At 39.8% G+C, this 23,557-nt stretch overlaps 1 protein-coding gene across 4 annotated transcripts in view; it reads left to right on the top strand.

The window, feature by feature from the left end:
* Window positions 1-7,407: 7,407 nt before the first annotated feature.
* The window catches only part of zgc:174863 (uncharacterized protein LOC100136852 homolog), a 57,838-nt gene continuing 41,688 nt past the window's right edge, over window positions 7,408-23,557 (top strand). For all 4 annotated transcript variants that reach the window (XM_061910885.1, XM_061910890.1, XM_061910897.1 and 1 more), the window contains exon 1: window positions 7,408-7,564. The gene's annotated coding sequence lies outside the window, so the exon portion shown is untranslated. The remainder of the gene's footprint in view (window positions 7,565-23,557) is intronic.

The raw sequence follows: 23,557 nt of genomic DNA, 5'->3' as shown, positions 1-23,557 counted from the left end.
GAGTCCTATCGGGTCCTTTTGGCTCATAGGACTCCGGAGGCAGTGGACAGGTACCGACAGGCCAAGCGGTGTGCGGCTTCAGCGGTCGCTGAGGCAAAAACTCGGACATGAGAGGAGTTCGGGGAAGCCATGGAAAACGACTTCCGGACGGCTTCGAAGCGATTCTGGACCACCGTCCGCCGCCTCAGGAAGGGGAAGCAGTGCACTATCAACACCGTGTATGGTGCGGATGGTGATCTGCTGACCTCAACTGCAGATGTTGTGGATAGGTGGAAGGAATACTTCGAAGACCTCCTCAATCCCACAAACACGTCTTCCTATGAGGAAGCAGTGCCTGGGAAATCTGTGGTGGACTCTCCTATTTCTGGGGTTGAGGTCGCTGAGGTAGTTAAAAAGCTCCTCGGTGGCAAGGCCCCGGGGGTGGACGAGATCCGCCCGGAGTGCCTTAAGGCTCTGGATGCTGTGGGGCTGTCTTGGTTGACAAGACTCTGCAGCATCGCGTGGACATCGGGGGCGGTACCTCTGGTTTGGCAGACCGGGGTGGTGGTTCCTCTCTTTAAGAAGGGGGACCGGAGGGTGTGTTCCAACTATCGTAGGATCACACTCCTCAGCCTTCCCGGTAAGGTTTATTCAGGTGTACTGGAGTGGAGGCTACGCCGGATAGTCGAACCTCGGATTCAGGAGGAACAGTGTGGTTTTCGTCCTGGTCGTGGAACTGTTGACCAGCTCTATACTCTTGGCAGGGTTCTTGAGGGTGCATGGGAGTTTGCCCAACCAGTCTACATGTGCTTTGTGGACTTGGAGAAGGCATTCGACCGTGTCCCTCGGGAAGTCCTGTGGGGAGTGCTCAGAGAGTATGGGGTATCGGACTGTCTTATTGTGGCGGTTCGCTCCCTGTACGACCAGTGCCAGAGCTTGGTCCGCATTGCCGCCAGTAAGTCGAACACATTTCCAGGGAGAGTTGGACTCCGCCAAGGCTGTCCTTTGTCACCGATTCTGTTCATAAATTTTATGGACAGAATTTCTAGGCGCAGTCAAGGCGTTGAGGGGTTCCGGTTTGGTGACCGCAGGATTAGGTCTCTGCTTTTTGCAGATGATGTGGTCCTGATGGCTTCATCTGACCGGGATCTTCAGCTCTTACTGGATCGGTTCGCAGCCGAGTGTGAAGCGACCGGAATGAGAATCAGCACCTCCAAGTCCGAGTCCATGGTTCTCGCCCGGAAAAGGGTGGAATGCCGTCCCCGGGTTGGGGAGGAGACACTGCCCCAAGTGGAGGAGTTCAAGTACCTAGGAGTCTTGTTCACGAGTGAGGGAAGAGTGGATCGTGAGATCGACAGGCGGATCGGTGCGGCGTTTTCAGTAATGCGGACGTTGTACCGATCCGTTGTGGTGAAGAAGGAGCTGAGCCGGAAGGCAAAGCTCTCAATTTACCGGTCGATCTACGTTCCCATCCTCACCTATGGTCATGAGCTTTGGGTCATGACCGAAAGGATAAGATCACGGGTACAAGCGGCCAAAATGAGTTTCCTCCGCCGGGTGGCGGGGCTCTCCCTTAGAGATAGGGTGAGAAGCTCTGCCATCCGGGAGGAGCTCAAAGTAAAGCCGCTGCTCCTTCACATCGAGAGGAGCCAGATGAGGTGGTTCGGGCATCTGGTCAGGATGCCACCCGAACGCCTCCCTAGGGAGGTGTTTATGGCACGTCCAACCGGTAGGAGGCCACGGGGAAGACCCAGGACACGTTGGGAAGACTATGTCTCCCGGCTGGCCTGGGAACGCCTCGGGATCTCCCGGGAAGAACTAGACGAAGTGGCTGGGGAAAGGGAAGTCTGGGTTTCCCTGCTTAGGTTGTTGCCCCCGCGACCCGACCTCGGCTAAGCGGAAGAAGATGGATGGATGGATGGACATATATATATATATAAATACTTGAATTTCAGTGTTAATTTATTTACACAATTACACACACATAACACTCATCTACTCATTGTTGAGTTAACATCCTTGTTTTTCTCACCATATGCATCTACAGTAGATGGCAGTATTGTCCTGTTTAAAAGTGTCACAACATTGCTGTTTTGACAGGCAAACTGCTTTATGGTAGACAAAAACGTTACTGCTGTTGTTGTGTGTTGTTTTACAGCGCTGGGAGGATGTTAATGACTGCCTAACATCCTAACAAAAACCCCACATAAGAAGCCAAGAACTCGCCCTCGATCATTCTACAGTTCTAACGTCATTTAGCAGACACGCTTTTTATAGACGTCACTCAGGTCCGCATGGAGCTGGAGGGGGTGTGGCCTCCAGCTCCGCCTGAATTTCGGGAGAAAATTTGTCCTGGGAGGTTTTCGGGAGAGGCGCTGAATTTCGGGAGTCTCCCGGAAAATCTGGGAGGGTTGGCAAGTATGATATATATATCTACATATAGATATATATATCACCATATATACCATATATAGTTATATATCTCCATCAACCATTTTCTACCACTTGTCTCTTTTGGGGTGGCGGGGGTTTTGGATCCCTATCTCAGCTGCATTCAGGTGGAAGGCGGTGTACACCCTGGACAAGTCGCCATCTCATCACAGGGCCAACACATAGTCAGATCTAGTGTTCTGAAAATTACTTTAAAAAAGTAATTATAGTCATTCGTTGCTTTACCAAAGTAATTAATTAAAGTACTAACGGAATTACTCTTAGATAAATGTAATTAATTTCTAGGGAAAGTGATTAATACGTTACTTAAAAAAACTCATTTGCAGTAGAAAAATGGTTTAAATAGAGCGCAGTCTGCGCTTTTAAAAGGCGGGGCATGTTGCCAAGTGACGTGTGACGTCATCGAGAAGTTCAAAGTCGCTTAGTTTGTTAACTTTAGCCGTTAGCAGCGACCATTTGTTGTCTCTGACTGATTGATACTTTTATTAGTAAATTGCGCAGTTCAGTACATATTCGGTACAATTGACCACTAAATGGTAACACCCGAATAAGTTTTTCAACTTGTTTAAGTCGGGGTCCACGTTAATCAATTCACGCCACCTCTTTTACTTCTTTTCACCGGATAATGTTAGCTCTCGTTAATAGCCTCAATGTGCTTCAATGGCGGACATATTTTCTTGTCACCAGAGTATTGTGTGGATGGCAAGTTTGTCACTTCAATCATTGATTTGTTCTTCATTACATCCATTGTGTGCACCTGCGTATGTTTGCTGTGTCACGGTATGATGGCGCCTTTTTCTATTTCTTATCAAGTTCATTATAGTGCGGTGCTGCTTGTTACTTTCACGAGTAAATATATATTTCCTGCATTAAACTTGCACTTATGAAGCTGTTTTGTTGCTGACATAAATAAAGGCACATCAAAAGTAGTGTGCCGAGTTCCAGCAAGCATTGATTGATTGATTGAAACTTTTATTAGTAGATTGCACAGTTCAGTACATATTCCGTACAATCGACCACTAAATGGTAACACTTGAAAAGTTATTCAACTTGTTTCAGTTGGGGTCCACGTTAATCATTGCCAACTGCCTTGTAATGGACCTAAAAGTACCGTATTTCCTTGAATTGAAAGGTTACCCCCAGTACTTTCTAGATGGGAAAACAAAAAATGACAATATGAATCAAATAGTTGAACGTTTTAATGACTACTTTGTTAATGTCGGAAAAAATCTGGAACAAAGAATTCCAAAAGCAGATGATGGGTCAGTTGAGGACTTGAGTGAGCTCATAGACAGAAATCCCAATTCCATGTTTTTAAAGAAGGTGACAAAAGAAGAAATAATCAAAATTGTAAATAATTGTAAATCTAAGACTTCAACTGACTGTCATGGAATAGATATGGTAACAATAAAAAACGTTATACAAGATATTTCAGAACCTCTTACATATATTAGTAATGTATCATTTTTAACCGGCAAATTCCCTGAAAAAATGAAAATTGCAAAAGTTGTACCAATTCATAAGAAGGGAGACACACACCAGTTCACTAACTACAGACCAGTTTCATTACTTCCACAATTCTCCAAAATCATAGAAAAACTATTCAATAGTAGATTAGATACATTTATCAATAAAAGTGGGACGCTCGCGGAGAACCAATTTGGATTTAGAGCAAATATCTCAACTTCAATAGCATTAATAAAAATAACAGAGGAAATTACCAATGCAATAGACGGTAAAGAATGTGCAGCCACAGTATTCATGGATTCAACAAAAGCATTTGACACAATTAATCATGATATTTTAATTAAAAAACTAGAACGTTATGGCATCAGAGGTTTGGTCTTGAGCTGGATAAGAAGTTATTTAACCAACAGGAAGCAATATGTGAAGATGGGTGAAAATAGTTCAACACAATTGGATATATCTTGTGGTGTACCCCAGGGATCAATACTGGGACCAGGATTGTTCAATCTTTATATAAACGATATTTGCAAAGTTACAAAGGACTTGAAGTTAGTTTTATTTGCAGACGACACAACTGCTTTCTGTTCAGGAGAGAACACACAGAAGATAATACAAATAATAACAGAAGAAATGAATAAATTAAAAAAATGGTATGATAAAAACAGACTATCTTTGAATCTCAGTAAAACTAAAATAATGCTATTTGGTAACAGTAGAAAAGAGCATCAGACACGAATACAAATCGATGGAATAGATATCGAAAGGGTAAAAGAAACCAGATTTTTGGGAGTATTAATAGATGATAAAATGAACTGGAAATCTCATATACAAAACATACAACATAAGGTAGCAAAAAATATTTCAATAATGAATAAAGCAAAATACGTCCTGGGCCAAAAATCACTTTATATTCTCTACTGCTCGCTAGTGTTACCATATCTGAGTTATTGTGCAGAAATATGGGGAAACAACTACAAATGTGCGCTACATTCGTCAACTGTGTTACAAAAAAGATCGATTAGAATAATACACAATGTTGGACATAGAGAACATAAAAACCCTTTATTTATTGAGTCAAAAATATTAAAGCTCGATGACTTGATAAAATTGCAAACAGCTAAATTGATGTACAAAGTAAATTATAACCTGCTACCAAAGAATGTACAACAATTCTTCTCAACTAAAGAGGAGAAATATAACCTTAGAGGAAAATCTCATTTAAAACATTTGTATGCACGTACAACACTTAAAACTTTTAGCATATCAGTATGTGGAATTAAATTATGGAATGGATTAAGTAAAGAAGTTAAACATTGGACTGATATGATCCAGTTTAAGAGGATGTTCAAATTAATAGTGCTTACAAAGTACAAAGAAGAAGTATTATGAGAAACACTTTCAAACTTATTGAAAATAAGATATTCTTCATCTTAGTATGTTAATAATGACTGAAATAATTAAGTACATGTTAGAAAACTGCTGTGTTAATCACTCATAGATGTCATTTTGATATTTTGCTGTAAAGAAGGTCAGTGAATGAATGTATATATTGTGGGCGCTCTGAAGTGGAAAAGGGGTAGGATTAAATAAGCGTTGCTTCTTCCTACTCCTTTTCAGACATGATGTATTGTGTATTGCGAAATTATGAATTTAACTGATGTATAATGTTGTATGTATGTCATGTTCGAAATAAACTAAGAAAAGAAAGAATTGCCGCCAGGCCGCTAATTAATTTAAAACCTCTTCTCACTCCTGCTTACCAAAGGCATGCGGTAAAAGTAAGCATTTGCTAATTATTTTAAAACCTCTTCTCACTCCGGCACTTACCAAAGGTATGCAGTTAAAATTTGAGTGTGATGTAAGCTTGGACCTTAAATCCTACTGAATAGCTCTTAATCTTCTTCACTTTATGCGATTTCAAATGACCGGTATTTAAATCAGCCTCCTCCATTTTGAAAATGACGACAGGGGAAGTGTCACTAGTGAGGTCACGAGTTTGACCAGGCGGTAATACTAAGCATGCGCTAATTATTTTGCGAAGCGAGTTTGACCCGGCAGTAATTTCAAGGCAGGCGCATACTATATGCCCTGTGGCAATTCAAGGAAATACGGTAACTTCACTTTCTAGTATTTTCTGACATATTTTTGCAACATAATTTTACTATTTATTTTTTTTTGTCAGCTGTATCTTTTCCTTTTGTAACATTACTCTACATTATTTGTTCCGATTTTTTCATTGCAATGCAGCTTTACTAAAAATTAGTTTATAGTACTTTTCGAACAATTGTGTAGTATTTTATTCTCTTAACGGTACTTCCTTATTCAACGCGTAAACAACTGCAACCGTTGTCCTTGTTGTTAATTAAAGGCCTACTGAAACCCACTACTACCCACCACGCAGTCAATGATGAAATATTAACATTGCAACACATGCCAATACGTCCGGTTTAGTTTACTAAATTACAATTTTAAATTTCCCGCGGAGTTTCCTGTTGAAAATGTCGCGTGTTTGTGACGTTATTGGTTGTAGCGGACATATTAGCCCAGCATCACTTACGGCTAAAAGTCGTCTCTTTTCATCGCATAATTACACAGTATTTTGGAAATTTGTGTTGCTGAATCTTTTGCAATTAATTAATAAAGGCGACTATAAAGAAGAATGCTGTTGGTGGATCGCAGCTGCTTTTAGCAACCGAAACACAGCCGGTGTTTCTTTGTTGGTTGTGAAGCTTTAGCGAACATGTTTCTCTACCACATGTCAACCAGCAGGTTTTTGGATGAGAAAATTGTGATATTAAGTCGGCTCTTACCGGAGATTTGTGCGGAGTTAGCGCCCTCCCGCAGCAGCTGTCATCTTGGCTCCTCCATTCGCTTCTCTCAGAGACACTGGCGGTCACCACAGCCCTCCGACTTTCAGGTATGACTTTATAATCTCACTAAAACACTAGTAACACAATAAGCAGAAAATGAATTTTCCAGAATTATCCTAGTGAATGTGTTTAACAACATCTGAATCGCTCCCACTGCACTCGCCTTTTTTTTTTTTTCCTAGTGCTTCACTCTAACTTTCCTCATCCACACATCTTTCATCCTCGCTCAAATTAATGGGGAAATCGTCGCTTTCTCGGTCCGAATCACTCTCGCTGGTGGTGGCTATGATTGTAAACAATGTGAGGATGTGAGGAGCTCCACAACCAGTGACGTCACACGCACATCGTCTGCTACTTCCGGTACAGGCAAGGCTTTTTTATTAGCGACCAAAAGTTGCGAACTTTATCGCCGATGTTCTCTACTAAATCCTTTCAGCAAAACTATGGCAATATCGCGAAATGATCAAGTATGACACATAGAATAGACCTGCTATCCCCATTTAAATAAGAAAATCTCATTTCAGTAGGCTTTTTACCCATATTTTGTTTTATATATACATATATATAATTTTTTTAAACTTAATTTCTAAACATGTTTTGACAGACTCCACCCTTAACTGGCAGCTGCTGTCCTGTGCACTTTTTAGTCATACTGAAAGTGAAAGTAAGAATGAAGGCGCGTGGCTGCACAGACTTCAGTCAAATCCAATGTGTGCTGCCGGAGTGCGGCTTGCTGCCACGAAAAGGGTTCCATCGTCGAAATGAAAAGTGACAGACGATCAAACGACATGCTTTAGGTGAGTCCACATCCCGAACACCTTGCCAATTTGGGTTGTGTTGTGCTCGCGGAGTCATCGTTTAGTTGTGAAGAGAGCACTCTCTCTGTTCAGTATTTCGTGACTAATCTTTTAATACGGGAATGTGGACGTTACGCGGGAAACTTCTGTATACACACACACTCACACAGGAGAAAGTGGGTCACCGTCTGTATGCTTGCAGGCTGCCTGTACAGTAAGGCGTGAACGACTGTTAAAATAAAGACTATACATATAAACATAACTGTAATACAATGCAGTAGCCTATATGAATATTATTTTGCATACTTCTAAACCAGTGGTTCTCAAATGGGGGTACTTGAAGGTATGCCAAGGGGTACGTGACATTTTTTTAAAAAATATTATAAAAATAGCAACAATTAAAAAATCCTTTATTAATATATTTAGTGAATAATACTTCAAAAAATATGAATGTAAGTTCATAAACTGTGAAAAAAATGCAACAATACAATATTTATATATATATATATATTTATATATATATATATATATATTTATATATATGCATATATATATATATATATATATGCATATATATATATTTATATATATGCCTCAGTAGAAGCATTTAAGTCTCACCTTAAAACTCATTTGTATACTCTAGCCTTTAAATAGACTCCCTTTTTGGACCAGTTGATCTGCGGTTTCTTTTCTTTTTCTTCTATGTCCCACTCTCCCTTGTGGAGGGGGTCCATTCCGATCCGGTGGCCATGTACTGCTTGCCTGTGTATCGGCTGGGGACATCTCTGCGCTTCTGATCCGCCTCCGCTTGGGATGGTTTCCTGCTGGCTCCGCTGTGAACGGGACTCTCGCTACTGTGTTGGATCCGCTTTGGACTGGACTCTCGCGACTGTGTTGGATCCATTATGGATTGAACTTTCACAGTATCATGTTAGACCCGCTCGACATCCATTGCTTTCCTCCTCTCCAAGGTTCTCATAGTCATCATTGTCACCGACGTCCCACTGGGTCATTATTGTCACCGATGTCCCACTGGGTGTTCCTTGCCCTTATGTGGGCCTACCGAGGATGTCGTGGTGGTTTGTGCAGCCCTTTGAGACACTAGTGATTTAGGGCTATATAAGTAAACATTGATTGATGATTGATTGAATATTCAGTGTTGACAGCTAGATTTTTTGTGGACATGTTCCATAAATATTGATGTTAAAGACTTCTTTTTTTGTGAATAAATGTTGAGAATTAAGTTTATGAATCCAGATTGGTCGGGAACCTTTTTGGCTGAGAGAGCCATGAAAGACTGATATTTCAAAATGTATTTCCAAGAGAGCCGTATTATATTTTTTAACACTGAATACAACTAAATGCATGCATTTTTAAGTAAGACCAACATTTTTAGAGTATAATAAGTCTCATTCTTTTTAATAACATTGTTATTCTAAAGTTAACCAATAATAAATATAATACTTCTTACCATTAATGCGACATATTGAACAGGTGCGGTAGAAAACGAATGGTTTGATTAAAATGCATGAGAATGTTTTATTTTTTGAACGTTATTTTTAACACTACAATCGGGCGGAAGGCGGGGTACACCCTGGACAAGTCGCCACCTCATCGCAGGGCCAAGGGAATAAGCGGTAGGAAATGGATGGATGGATGTATTTTTAACACTGATTACCAGCGGAATTATTCATGACTTATCGTGTTAAACAATGTCAGCTAAGCTTTATCTGAGAGCCAGATGCGGTCATCAAAAGAGCCACATCTGGCTCTAGAGCCATAGGTTCCCTACCCCTGATCCAGATGGATCTCTATTACAATCCCCAAAGAGGGCACTTCAAGTTGATGATTACGTCTATGTGTAGAAATCTTTATTCATAATTGAATCACTTGTTTATTTTTCAACAAGTTTTTAGCTATTTTTGTATCTTTTTTTCCAAATAGTTCAAGAAAGACCACTACGAATGAGCAATATTTTGCACTGTTGTACAATTTAATAAATCAGAAACTGATGACAGTGCTGTATTTTACTTCTTTATCTCTTTTTTTTCCAACCAAAAATGTTTTGCTCTGATTAGGGGGTACTTGAATTAAAAAATGTTCACAAGGGGTACATCACTGAAAAAAGTTTGAGAACCACTGCTCCAAATATTCATAATAAAATGTGTTTTCCAGATGAAACGATTCTATTAGCTGCTTCTTTAATGTAGGCATTATTTTCACGAACCTGCCTTCCATGTGTGGCAGATAAATGTAGGAAATAATTGCATGGACAATGAATACATGAAAAAACTCACTATATCATTCAATTAGTGAGAGCCCCTGAATTTTTCCATTTGCACAAAAGCTCTCCATAGACTTTTTTTTTTTTTGCTCATTTTTGCAAATAGTGGGCTTTTGTTTTTGGCTTTAGTATCTGATGGTTAATAGGTGATACATCACATTTAAGGACAAGCATGGATATACAGTATAGGCAAGCTAAAAATACTTGACATTGGTTCCAATAGATTTCTGTGGATTACGATTTCCATTCTAAAAGTTATGTATTCATATTTTGTGCAATATTTCATGAATAAATACTCTAATATTAGCTTTTTAGGTCCACTTGTCCATGCAGAAATACATCCATTATTGCTCACTACTTATGTAATAGTACAATTTTCAATAATACCAGTACTTTAACTTAATAGGCCAAAGGAGATGTGTATTTTTTTCCTTAAGCACAATTATAATATGCAACAATTCAGCACTTCTCCATTTAACTACTATGGTCACTTTGTTCCTGATCTGCCCTGATCTTATGTCATCAACCTGCCGCGGATTGCAGACAGAACCTAGCTTTTGGCTACGATTTGGCACCTTTAAATTTTATATGTTTATTAATGAGAATTGTCCCATGTAACAAAGATGTAACGAATACAGCAATAATAATGATAATAATAACAGATTTTATGTGTAAAAAAAGCACTTTACGTTGAGCAAACAGCCTCAAAGTGTAAAAAATAGTAATAATAATAATAGTAAAAACATAATAAAAATAAATAAAATATACAACCAGAAACAGCCCAATAGCTAGAACCAGCATGCATGTCTATAAAAAGGCTTTTTTAAAAATATGGGTTTTTAAGCCTTTTTTAAAAGCATCCACAGTCTGAGGTGCCCTCAGGAGGTCAGGGAGAGCATACCACAGACTGGGAGCAGCGGAGCAGAAAGCCTGGTCTCCCATTGTTCGAAGCTTTGTATGTGGAGCTTGGAGGAGGTTAGCCTGTCCGGAGCGGAGGTGTCGTGTGGAGGATTTAGTGGTGAGCAGTTCCTTGAGGTAGAGGGGGGCATTTCCATTGAGACACTGATGAGTTAGTAGGGAGATTTTGAATTCAATCCTGAATGGAACAGGAAGCCAGTGAAGGGATTTGAGAATTGGTGTGATGTGGTCATGTTTCCGCACTCTCATCAGGATCCTCGCAGCACTATTTTGTACGTACTGCAGCTTCTAAATGTTCTTGCTGGGAATCCTGACAAGAAGTGCGTTGCAGTAGTCGAGCAAATGGCGACTTTGTATCAGGAGTTGTATAATACATCTGTGATCAAGTTTATCGGTGTGTCTATTGGGACTAGCGAAAGTATGAGGAAATGCGGTGGGTTATGAATTATTTAATACCTCTGTGCGGCTTGGTAGCAAACATGTCACGTACCGGTGGTTGGGGATCACTCTTCTACAGTCAAACTCCAATCAGGTCCGCCTGGTGATGTGTGATACCACTGATTTTCTCTCCGATCCAATACAGAGTAAAATTCATGCTGGTATAAGTGATACCGATACCTAATGTTCAGTTCAGTTCAGCTTTAGTTTATTTCGAACATGCATACGATACAATGTAAATTATCACATATTTCCAGTTGTTTCATTACTGCACGTTCGAAAAGGAGTAGGAGGAAGCCAAGCTTATTTAATACAACCCCTTTTCATACCATAGCAATTTTATTCTATTTTCTTGTTCTCTGTAACAGAATAGTGAACAAATAGATAATAAACAATGTATGTAAGTAAACAAATAATAAATACATAATTGATCTTTGTCTCAATAAAATAAAAAAAATAAAAAAGGGTTCCAGATATAAATTATAATTCTTGTTCCGTGTACTTCGTGAACACCTGTAGTTTGAACAGTCTCTTAAACTGAATCATATCGGTGCTTTGTTTGTTTTCTTTGGTTAATCAATTCCATAATTGAACTCCACATATTGATATGCTAAAGGTTTTAAGTGTAACCAGCATAAAAAAAATTTCAATTGGATTTTTTTTGTTGCATCATGATTTTAAAGCAAGTTATCCATCAATTTGTACAGCTTAAAAATGACAATAGATTTAAAAAAATGGCAGCTCAGCCGGCAGTAATTCACCTTTAAAAAAAGTGTAAATTTTTCCTTTTACAGTACATGATGTAAAAACCGCCGTCAATTTTACGATAATATTCTGCCGACTGAGCTACCAGCAAAATCCACAGATTTATTTCTACAGTGTATTTAGAGGGAAAAAAAAAATATATATATATATATATATATATATATCAATCATCAATCAATCAATGTTTACTTATATAGCCCTAAATCACTAGTGTCTCAAAGGGCTGCACAAACCACCACGACATCCTCGGTAGGCCCACATAAGGGCAAGGAAAAGGAAAACTCACACCCAGTGGGACATCGGTGACAATAATGACTATGAGAACCTTAGAGAGGAGGAAAGCAATGGATGTCGAGCGGGTCTAACATGATACTGTGAAAGTTCAATCCACAATGGATCCAACACAGTCGCGAGAGTCCAGTCCAAAGCGGATCCAACACAGCAGCGAGAGTCCCGTTCACAGCGGAGCCAGCAGGAAACCATCCCAAGCGGAGGCGGATCAGCAGCGCAGAGATGTCCCCAGCCGATACACAGGCGAGCAGTACATGGCCACCGGATCGGACCGGACCCCCTCCACAAGGGAGAGTGGGACATAGAAGAAAAAGAAAAGAAACGGCAGATCAACTGGTCTAAAAAGGGAGTCTATTTAAAGGCTAGAGTATACAAATGAGTTTTAAGGTGAGACTTAAATGCTTCTACTGAGGTGGCATCGCGAACTGTTACCGGAAGGGCATTCCAGAGTACTGGAGCCCGAACGGAAAACGCTCTATAGCCCGCAGACTTTTTTTGGGCTTTGGGAATCACTAATAAGCCGGAGTCCTTTGAACGCAGATTTCTTGCCGGGACATATGGTAAAATACAATCGGCAAGATAGGATGGAGCTAGACCGTGTAGTATTTTATACGTAAGTAGTAAAACCTTGAAGTCACATCTTAAGTGCACAGGAAGCCAGTGCAGGTGAGCCAGTACAGGCGTAATGTGATCAAACTTTCTTGTTCTTGTCAAAAGTCTAGCAGCCGCATTTTGTACCAACTGTAATCTTTTAATGCTAGACATGGGGAGACCCGAAAATAATACGTTACAGTAGTCGAGGCGAGACGTAACAAACGCATGGATAATGATCTCAGCGTCTTTAGTGGACAGAATGGAGCGAATTTTAGCGATGTTACGGAGATGAAAGAAGGCCGTTTTAGTAACGCTTTTAATGTGTGCCTCAAAGGAGAGAGTTGGGTCGAAGATAATACCCAGATTCTTTACCGTGTCGCCTTGTTTAATTGTTTGGTTGTCAAATGTTGGAGTTGTATTATTAAATAGAGTTCGTTGTCTAGTAGGACCGATAATCAGCATTTCCGTTTTTTTGGCGTTGAGTTGCAAAAAGTTAGCGGACATCCATTGTTTAATTTCATTAAGACACGCCTCCAGCTGACTACAATCCGGCGTGTTGGTCAGCTTTAGGGGCATGTAGAGTTGGGTGTCATCAGCATAACAGTGAAAGCTAACACCGTATTTGCGTATGATGTCACCTAGCGGCAGCATGTAGATGCTGAAGAGTGCAGGGCCAAGGACCGAACCCTGGGGAACTCCACACGTTACCTTAACGTAGTCCGAGGTAACATTGTTATGGGAGACACACTGCATCCTATCAGTAAGATAAGAGTTAAACCAAGACAGGGCTAAGTCTGACATACCAATTCGTGTTTTGATACGTTCTAATAAAATATTATGATCGACGGTATCGAAAGCAGCGCTAAGATCGAGGAGCAGAAACATAGATGACGCATCAGAATCCATCGTTAGCAATAGATCATTAGTCATTTTTGCGAGGGCTGTCTCCGTGGAGTGATTTGCCCTGAAACCGGATTGAAAGGTTTCACATAGATTGTTAGACGCTAAGTGTTCAATTAACTGCTCCGCAACAATTTTTTCAAGGATTTTTGAAATAAAGGGAAGGTGAGACACCGGTCGGTAATTTACCATGAGGTCAGGATCGAGGTTAGGTCTTTTAAGAAGAGGATGAATAACCGCTTTTTTGAATGCTAGGGGAACAGTGCCCGAGGAGAGTGATAAGTTTATAATATTTAGCACAGATGGACCTAATAATACAAAGAGCTCCTTGATCAGTTTCCATATATATATATATATATATATATATATATATATATATATATATATATATATAGTACCACCCTAATGACCAACTATAAAATACAGTAGCATTGTATGCTCAAGTATTCGTTAAAACAAAGCAGAGGTTTTATTTAACAAGTATTTTTAATATTTTTGACCTCTGTAGCAATACACACAGTTTGAACAGTAACACTGTGTTTGAATATTAGAAAATAAAACACTGTTCACAAGTGATTCTTTGGCGTACCACTAGATGGAGCCTTCGTACTACTTGTGGTACATGTAGCACAGTTTGAGAATCGCTTGTGTAATAATATCATGAAGCCCATCCATACATTTGTATCCATATAATAGTCCCTGTTACAAATGTCCCTCTTAAGGCAGCCAAAACTGTGATGTGACCCTCAAAGAAAATGAGTTTGGCACCCCTGTCCTGCAGTCATGTAGTCTTAAATTCACTATGATAAACAAAACGACACGCATAGCTGAGCACTTGTGGTTTTAAACACTAATAAGGCCAAACTAGCAGAAATAAAACAACAACAAAAATACAGTAAATTCCATCCATCCATCCATTTTCTACCGCTTATTCCCTTTCGGGGTCGCGGGGTGCGCTGGCGCCTATCTCAGCTACAATCGGGCGGAAGGCAGGGTACACCCTGGACAAGTAGCCACCTCATCGCAGGGCCAACACAGATAGACAGACAACATTCACACTCACATTCACACACTAGGGCCAATTTAGTGTTGCCAATCAACCTATCCCCAGGTGCATGTCTTTGAAGTGGGAGGAAGCCGGAGTACCCGGAGGGAACCCACGCATTCACGGGGAGAACATGCAAACTCCACACAGAAAGATCCCGTGCCTGGATTTGAACCCAGGACTGCAGGAACTTCGTATTGTGAGGCAATAAATTATTTTTGAAATATACATGTTGCAATACGCTGTATTGCAACATCAGCACCTTGAATGTCATGTCATGTTCAGTCCCAGTCCTGACTTGTTTTAATTCCTTTTGCAGGACAAATCGTTTTGTACATAGTAACCTAACACATTTAATCAAAGCTATCCCTTACAATAATGTTGAAGTGTCTTTGTGTGGTTGCGTGCATGCGTGTGTGCGCAAGAAACGGCGTTTTCCACAGTACTGCGATAATGAAACTTATTTGTATAATCAGCCGTGAAAAGTAAAACAAATATGTTTTAGATATGCAAATATTTTTTCTACTTTTCCTCCAGTTTTTATGTCAGAATTTTTTTGAGTGCTTTTAGATTGTGGTTTAACCAAAATACATTTTATCATTGATTAAGTTTTTTATATACTGTATGTATATCTTTATCATATTATTTAGTACAATTTTACTATAATTATTATCATAATCATCAGGTTATAATGATCAAGGTTCATGGTAAATAGGACAAGTGTGATGATAACCATGGAACGAAGATGTCGTATAAAATTGACGGATACTTTGGGAGCCACATGAAAATATTTTGTATGTTAAAGATACTAAAATCAATCAATCAATATACAGTGGGGCAAAAAAGTATTTAGTCAGCCACCGATTGTGCAAGTTCTCCCACTTAAAATGATGACAGAGGTCTGTAATTTTCATCATAGGTACACTTCAACTGTGAGAGACAGAATGTGAAAAAAAATCCAGGAATTCACATTGTAAGAATTTATTTGTAAATTATGGTGGAAAACAAGTATTTGGTCAACCATTCAAAGATCTAACTGATGGAAGGAGGTTTTGGATCAAAATCTCACGATACATGGCCCCATTCATTCTTTCTTAACTTGGATCAATCGTCCTGTCCCCTTAGCAGAAAAACAGCCCCAAAGCATGATGTTTCCACCCCCATGCTTCACAGTAGGTATGGTGTTCTTGGGATGCAACTCAGTATTCTTCTTCCTCCAAACACGACGAGTTGAGTTTATAACAAAAAGTTCTCTTTTGGTTTCATCTGACCACATGACATTCTCCCAATCCTCTGCTGTATCATCCATGTATCCATTTTGTTATAAACTCAAGTCGTCGTGTTTGGAGGAAGAAGAATACTGAGTTGCATCCCAAGAACACCATACCTACTGTGAAGCATGGGGGTGGAAAGATCGTGCTTTGGGGCTGTTTTTCTGCTAAGGGGACAGGACGATTGATCCGTGTTAAGGAAAGAATGAATGGGGCCAAGTATCGTGAGATTTTGAGCCAAAATCTCCTTCCATCAGTGAGAGCTTTTTACCAAATACTTATTTTCCACCATAATTTACAAATAAAGTCTTTAAAATTCCTACAATGTGAATTCCTGGATTTTATTTTCCCACTCTGTCTCTCACAGTTGAAGTGTACCTATGATGAAAATTACAGACCTCTGTCATCATTTTAAGTGGGAGAACTTGCACAATCGGTGGCTGACTAAATACTTTTTTGCCCCACTGTATGCTAAACTATCTGAACATCTGAGCTTTATGTTATAGCTAACAATGCAATCTAACCCAATCTATTTTTTTACTAATATTATTTTTACTCTGCCAGTTAAAAAACATTTTGAGCCCCTTAGCACACTCAAAAACTTAGATCTTGCAATACATTTGTACACCCGACAGGACGGAGTCCCTAAAGACTATATAAATATACAGTTAAAAGCACAGGTCGTCGGCCATTTTGGTTTTCATGTCCCATTTCTGGCGGGATTTGGACCATTTTTACATTTTTATGGATTAATGTTCTGATCTGTGTTGTTTTAATTTATCTTTAGAATAAATCGCGAGCCAATAAAGAAATGGCTGCACTTTGGGCACCCATGCCATAAAACCGTCTTGATTATTCACTCTAATGATTTGCCTATTATTTAGATATATCTTTTTTTCCTTATGGTGATGCTACCAAATAAGGGTTATGAATAGAAAAATCCCACGAGACAAGTTTTAGAGTCAGGAAACAGTTCTGTAACATCCATGATGAATAAAAATGCATAAAACGGGCCATGCTTGTAAAAAAGACTTTGTGGAAACTGGTGATTACAGGAACATTATTGGGTCACTAAGCAGAATTGTACAAACCCAGTTTCCATATGAGTTGGGAAATTATTTTAGATGTAAATATAAACGGAATACAATGATTTGCAAATCCTTTTAAACCCATATTCAATTGAATGCACTACAAAGACAAGATATTTGATGTTGAAACTCATAAACTTGGTTTTTTTTTTGCAAATAATAATTAACTTACAATTTCATGGCTGCAACACGTGCCAAAGTAGTTGGGAAAGGGCATGTTCACCACTGTGTTACATCACCTTTTCTTTTAACAACACTCAATAAACATTTGGGCTACTGAGGAAAGTAATTGTTGAAGCTTTGAAAGTGGAATTCTTTACCTTTCTTGCTTGATGTACAGCTTAAGTTGTTCAACAGTCCGGGGTCTCAGCTGTCGTATTTTACGCTTGATAATGCGCCTCACATTTTCGATGGGAGACATGTCTGGACTGCAGGCGGGCCAGGAAAGTACCCGCGCTATTTTACTACGAAACCACGCTGTTCTAACACGTGGCTTGGCATTGTTTTGCTGAAATAAGCAGGGGCGTCCATGATAACGTTGCTTGGATGACAACATATGTTGCTCCAAAACCTGTATGGACCATTCAGCTTTAATGGTGCCTTCACAGATGGGTAAGTTACCCATGCCTTGGGCACTAATACGCCCCCATACCATCACAGATGCTGGCTTTTGAACTTTGCGCCTATAACAATCCAGATGGTTATTTTCCTCTTTGTTCCGGAGGACACCACATCCACAGTTTCCAAATATAATTTGAAATGTGGACTCGTCAGACCACAGAATACTTTTCCACTTTGCATCAGTCCATCTTGGATGAGCTTGGGCCCAACGAAGCCGGCGGCGTTCCTGGGTGTTGTTGATAAATGGCGTTTGCTTTGCATAGTAGAGTTTTAACTCGCACTTACAGATGTAGCGACCAACTGTTGTTACTGACAGTGGTTATATAAAGTGTTCCTGAGCCCATGTGGTGATATCCTTTACACACGATGTCGGTTTTTGATGCAGTACCGCCTGAGGGATCAAAGGTTCATAATATCATCGCTTACGTGCAATGATTTCTCCAGATTCTCTGAACCTTTTGATGATTTTACGGACCGTAGATGGTAAAATCCCAAAATTCTTTGCAATAGCTCGTTGAGAAATGTTGTTCTAAAACTGTTCGACAATTGGCTTACAAAGTGGTGACCCTCACCCCATCCTTGTGTGTGAATTACTTAGCATTTCATAGAAGCTGCTTTTATACCCAATCATGGCACCCACCTGTTCCCAATTAACCTGCACACCTGTGGGATGTTCCAAATAAGTGTTTGATGAGCATTCCTCAACTTTATCAGTATTTATTGCCACCTTTCCCAACTTTTTTGTCACGTGTTGCTGTTATCAAATTTTAAAGTTAATGATTATTTGCAAAAAAAAACAATGTTTATCAGTTTGAACATCAAATATGTTGTCTTTGTAGCATATTCAACTGAATATGGGTTGAAAATTATTTACAAATAATTGTATTCCGTTTATATTTACATCTAACACAATTTCCCAACTCATATGGAAACGGGGTTTGTATTTGGAGATGCGATTTTTATACTTTTGTAACCAAACAAGAATTTAATTTGATGCATGTTTTATTATATAAATAACAATTGTAACCAAATTATTTACAGTGCATCCAACAAGTATTCATAGCACTTCGCTTTTTCCACATTTTATGTTACAGTCTTAGTCCAAAATGGAATAAGATTATTTGTGTCCTCAAAATTCTACACACAATACCCCATATTGACAAAAAAAAACACATTTATTCAAAATATAAACAAATAATGTCAGATGTACATAAGTATTCATAGCCTTTGCTCAGTACTTTGTTGATGCTCCTTAGGAAGCAATTATAGCCTCAAGTCTTTTGGAATACGATGCCACAAGCTTAGCACACCTATCTTAGGGCAGTTTCGCTCATTCCTCTTTGCAGCACCTCTCGAGTTCCATCATGTTTGATAAAAAGCATTGGTCTTCATCCAGGTTGTCTCTATGTGTTACAAGAGCAGCTCTATAGATGCACGCCAGTGAAAAAGCAGATTAACACTTGACATTTTATTATTATCAGTGACGAAGCAGGAAGGGTCAAGGTATCCATTTTTAATCAAATGTTTTATATGACTGCGATGAGGTGGCAACTTGTCCAGGGTGTTCCGCCCGATTGTAGCTGAGATAGGCACCAGGGCCCCCCGCGACCCCAAAGGGAATAAGCGGTAGAAAATGGATGGATGGATGGATGTTTTATATGAAGCGCCCTGTCATTCATTAATTGACATTTTAGGCCCAGCGGGCGATCTGCATGTTGGAACACAATTAACTTTTATAGTTCACAGAAGTTGGCACACAAGGGGTGGAAAAAGGGGAAAGGAGTGGAAAAATCTGGTGCCTGTCAGGTATAACCGTACATTATAAAAAAACAATCCGGCTGCGCCATGTTGTCCTAGCTTTTTGGTGAACATGGTTTGGAGTTCCAGTCATAGACATCTTGAGGGAGCAAACTTCTCATACTGGATCCCACGACTGCGTGATGGGATGCAGATGTTCCATCACCGAGTCCAAACAGCTGTGCTCAACATGCACACAATACTCCTTCTTATCTAGGAATGTGTCAACCAGAGCCGATCCCTCTCATATATGCACATTACGTGTTGTGCGTAGGGCCCAGCCATCCATGGGACTGTAAGGAACCCTATTTTGCATGAATGAGCGCCAGTTAATGAACAACAGGTGGCTTCATGTGACATTATTACTGCAAATGCAAAGCGTGTTTGTTTATAGAGCACAATTCGTACAGAAAGCCATTCAAAGTGCTGGATAGAAAATGACATGAAGGCAAAACTACCGTATTTCCTTGAGTTGCCGCCCTGGCGCTAATTAATTTAAAACCTCTTCTCACTCCTGCGCTTACCAAAAGGCATGCGGTAAAAGTAAGCATGCGCTAATTATTTTAAAACCTCTTCTCACTCCGGCACTTACCAAAGGCATACAGTAAAAATTTGAGTGTGATGTAAGTGTGGACCTTAAATCCTACTGAATAGCTCTTAATCTTCTTCACTTTATGCGATTCCAAATTACCGGTATTTAAATCAGCCTCCTCCATTTTGAAAATGATGACAGGGGAATTGTCACTCGTGACGTCACGAGTTTGACCAGGCGGTAATACTAAGCATGCGCTAATTATTTTGCGAAGCGAGTTTGACCCGGCAGTAATTCAAGGCAGGCGCATACTATATGCCCTGCGGCAATTCAAGGAAATACAGTAATCATGATTCAGATTGAAACCATAAAACTATAAACATTCAAATCAAAATCAAAGAGTGTAGATGAAATACAGTTTTCATATGCACAATTAAAAGTGTTTTCAGCCTGAAATTGAACATTAACATTGTTGTTACCTGTTTCATATTTTCTGGAATTCCAGATTTTAGGAGCAAAAAACTCAAGCGCAGCCTCACTATGTTTTGTCCTGACTCTGGACAGGAGCAGGAGACCACTGGCTGAGGTTCTCAGAGCCCAAGATGGTGCATTTAGTTTTAAGACTTCGGCACGATACCATGAAAAGACTTGTGCACACTGTGCACTGGACTAACATGGTCATATTTCCTTGTTCTAGTCAGGACTCGAGCAGCAGCATTTTAGCTATACTGCTTTAGAGATGCCAGTGAGAAGGCCATTACAGTGGTCTAACATGCTGGAGATAAAGACATGGAATAGTATTTCTCAGTCTGCTTAATACATTTTCCTTTGATTGCAAACTTATTCCTAACCCCTTGTTCTTTTTTCTACTCTTTCAAATGTTCTTCTAATCAGACCATATTTTTCGTTTTTTTAGATAGAATCTTTACCTTTAACTATCCTCTTCCTGTTCCTTCACTAAAATTAATATTGCGAGCACATTTCCTTCATTTAGGTATGTAAGACTGAAAATACAAACATAAAATAAACATTACATAAGGTACGGTGTGGCTCGGGTGGTAGAACGGCCATGCCAGCAACCGGAATCTTCCTGGTTCGATCCCCGGCTTCCGCCATCATAGTCACGGCCGTTGTGGCCTTCGGAAAGACAATTCACCCTTGCTCCTGATGGGTCATGGTTAGGGCCTTGCATGGCAGTGTGTGAATGCGTGTATGAATGGGTGAATGTGGAAAGTTTCAAAGCGCTTTGAGTACCTTGAAGGTAGAAAAGTGCTTTACAAGTATAATCCATTTATATAAATCAAGTAACAAAAGTGTAACGTCCATTTTGTATTTTACTTAAATAAAATAGGTTTGGTGTTAATATATTCACGCAATAAACTACAAATGTTTACACATATAGGTAGGGGTGTAACGGTACACAAAAATTTCGGTTTGGTACGTACCTCGGTTTAGAGGTCACGGTTCGGTTAATTTTCGGTACAGTAAGAAAACAACAAAATTTAAATTTTTTGGATTATTTATTTACCAAATTTGTAAACAATAGCTTGATCCTTTTAATATTGGGAACACTATAATAATTCTCCCCTCGATAATCCACAATTAACTGCCTCAAGTTTTTGCTTAGATGAAATAAAATGACACTACTTTTCTTCTACATATAAAAAGTGCAACATTAAACAGTTTCAAGTCAACTCATCATGCTTAATTTATTACAGCATTGGGGAAGCCTGCAGTTGATTTCTGTTATGTAAATGTTGTATTTGTATCAACACGTGATACCAGGGACCCTGCCATTCAAAACTAGGCTGCTACATTACTAATGATTAATGTAACTATAGCTGAAAAAATAGTACAATAGCAATAGGAGAGACTATTCATCCCTGAACACCATGGAGTTCATGTAGGCTTTATGATGCAGTTACATTATTATATACACTATCAGAGACAGAAACTCTTCATTTAATATAATGTCCTTTTTTGCTTCTTCAACACACCTCAATCAACACTGTCCGTAACACACACACACACACACACACACACACACACACACACACACACACACACACACACACACACACACACACACACACGCACACACACACAAACACGCACACACCACAAAATGAGCTAACATTACGTTAAAAGCTAACTAGCCTTCACCTCAAACCAGGACTGCGAGTGAGCTGTGCTGCAGTTTGTTTCTAGAAGGTAAATGGGCTCATAGTGATGTTTAGAATGTAGTTGACTTGGAAGTGTTTAGTATAATTTGGGGAGAATCCATTGCTCACCTGCTAAAGACCTATCTGCTCGACGCTGAAGCGCTGACGACATGCTTTCTGAATAGGCACTGCTGATTGGTTGTTACCGCTACGGTTGTAACCAATCAGATGGTTGTGTGGGAGGGACAATGCAGGGTGCTGTGTAGGAGACGGAGGCAGAACGGAGCGGAGCAGCTTGTTAAGACTTTAGCATAGGCGGCTACTTCATATGTTCGTGTAGAACTCGTTTGGTACTCCTCCGCACCGAACCGGAACCCCCGTACCGAAATGGTTCAATACAAATACACGTAGCGTTACACCCCTACATATAGGACTTACATAACATTCACACACAGCAAACATTGCACACACTGTATTTGGCTTTTCACAATCAAATCCAGAAGAGTTGTCGCCCTCTACTGGTCAAATTTAGCGCTACATGTATTAAACGAGTTTGATCGACAGAGTTACTTTCAGACAAATAACAACATGAATACAGATACAAAATACATCACAAAGTCAGCAATTTCAATACAAAACAAACTAAATATATTTATACACAATATCAACTTACAAATGTTTGACCAAGTTTTGTGATGACATGCTGGGATTTCTACCATCTTTGCTGCTTGTCTGGATCATTGTGTCCGTCGCTTAGAAGGTCCGCCAGAAAACAATGACTTGAACACCTGCTCGGGGAAGAACATTCATACTTTGTTGTCCAGTCGTTGGTAAAATTCTGATTTTTGCAATTTATTTAGAATTTTTTCAGGGTTTAATGAGTAGTCCAATATTTCCATTCAGCCCACTGCTGCTTTATTGTCACACGTGCCTCGCTACTGCCCCCTGTGGGGTGGCGAGAGTACTGGTGGGCCGGATGTGGCCCGCTGGCCACCAGTTGAGGGCCTGGTCGAGCGTCCCAGTAGGCGACTTTTTTTTACTTGCATCAGTGCAGATACGGACATATTTTGAAAGGTTTAGAGGCAAATGTATAAGCGATAATGACAAAATATATTTAAAGACCTACTGAAATGAGATTTTCTTATCCAAACGGGGATAGCAGGTCCATTCTATGTGTCATACTTGATCATTTCGCGATATTGCCATATTTTTGCTGAAAGGATTTAGTAGAGAACATTGACGATAAAGTTCGCAACTTTTGGTCGCTAATAAAAAAGCCTCGCCTGT

This window comes from Nerophis ophidion, linkage group LG01 (genome assembly GCF_033978795.1).
Source record: "Nerophis ophidion isolate RoL-2023_Sa linkage group LG01, RoL_Noph_v1.0, whole genome shotgun sequence".
Classification (NCBI taxonomy): domain Eukaryota; kingdom Metazoa; phylum Chordata; class Actinopteri; order Syngnathiformes; family Syngnathidae; genus Nerophis; species Nerophis ophidion.
Note: the sequence above shows the minus strand (reverse complement) of the source record. Positions and strands in the feature narration are given on the sequence as shown.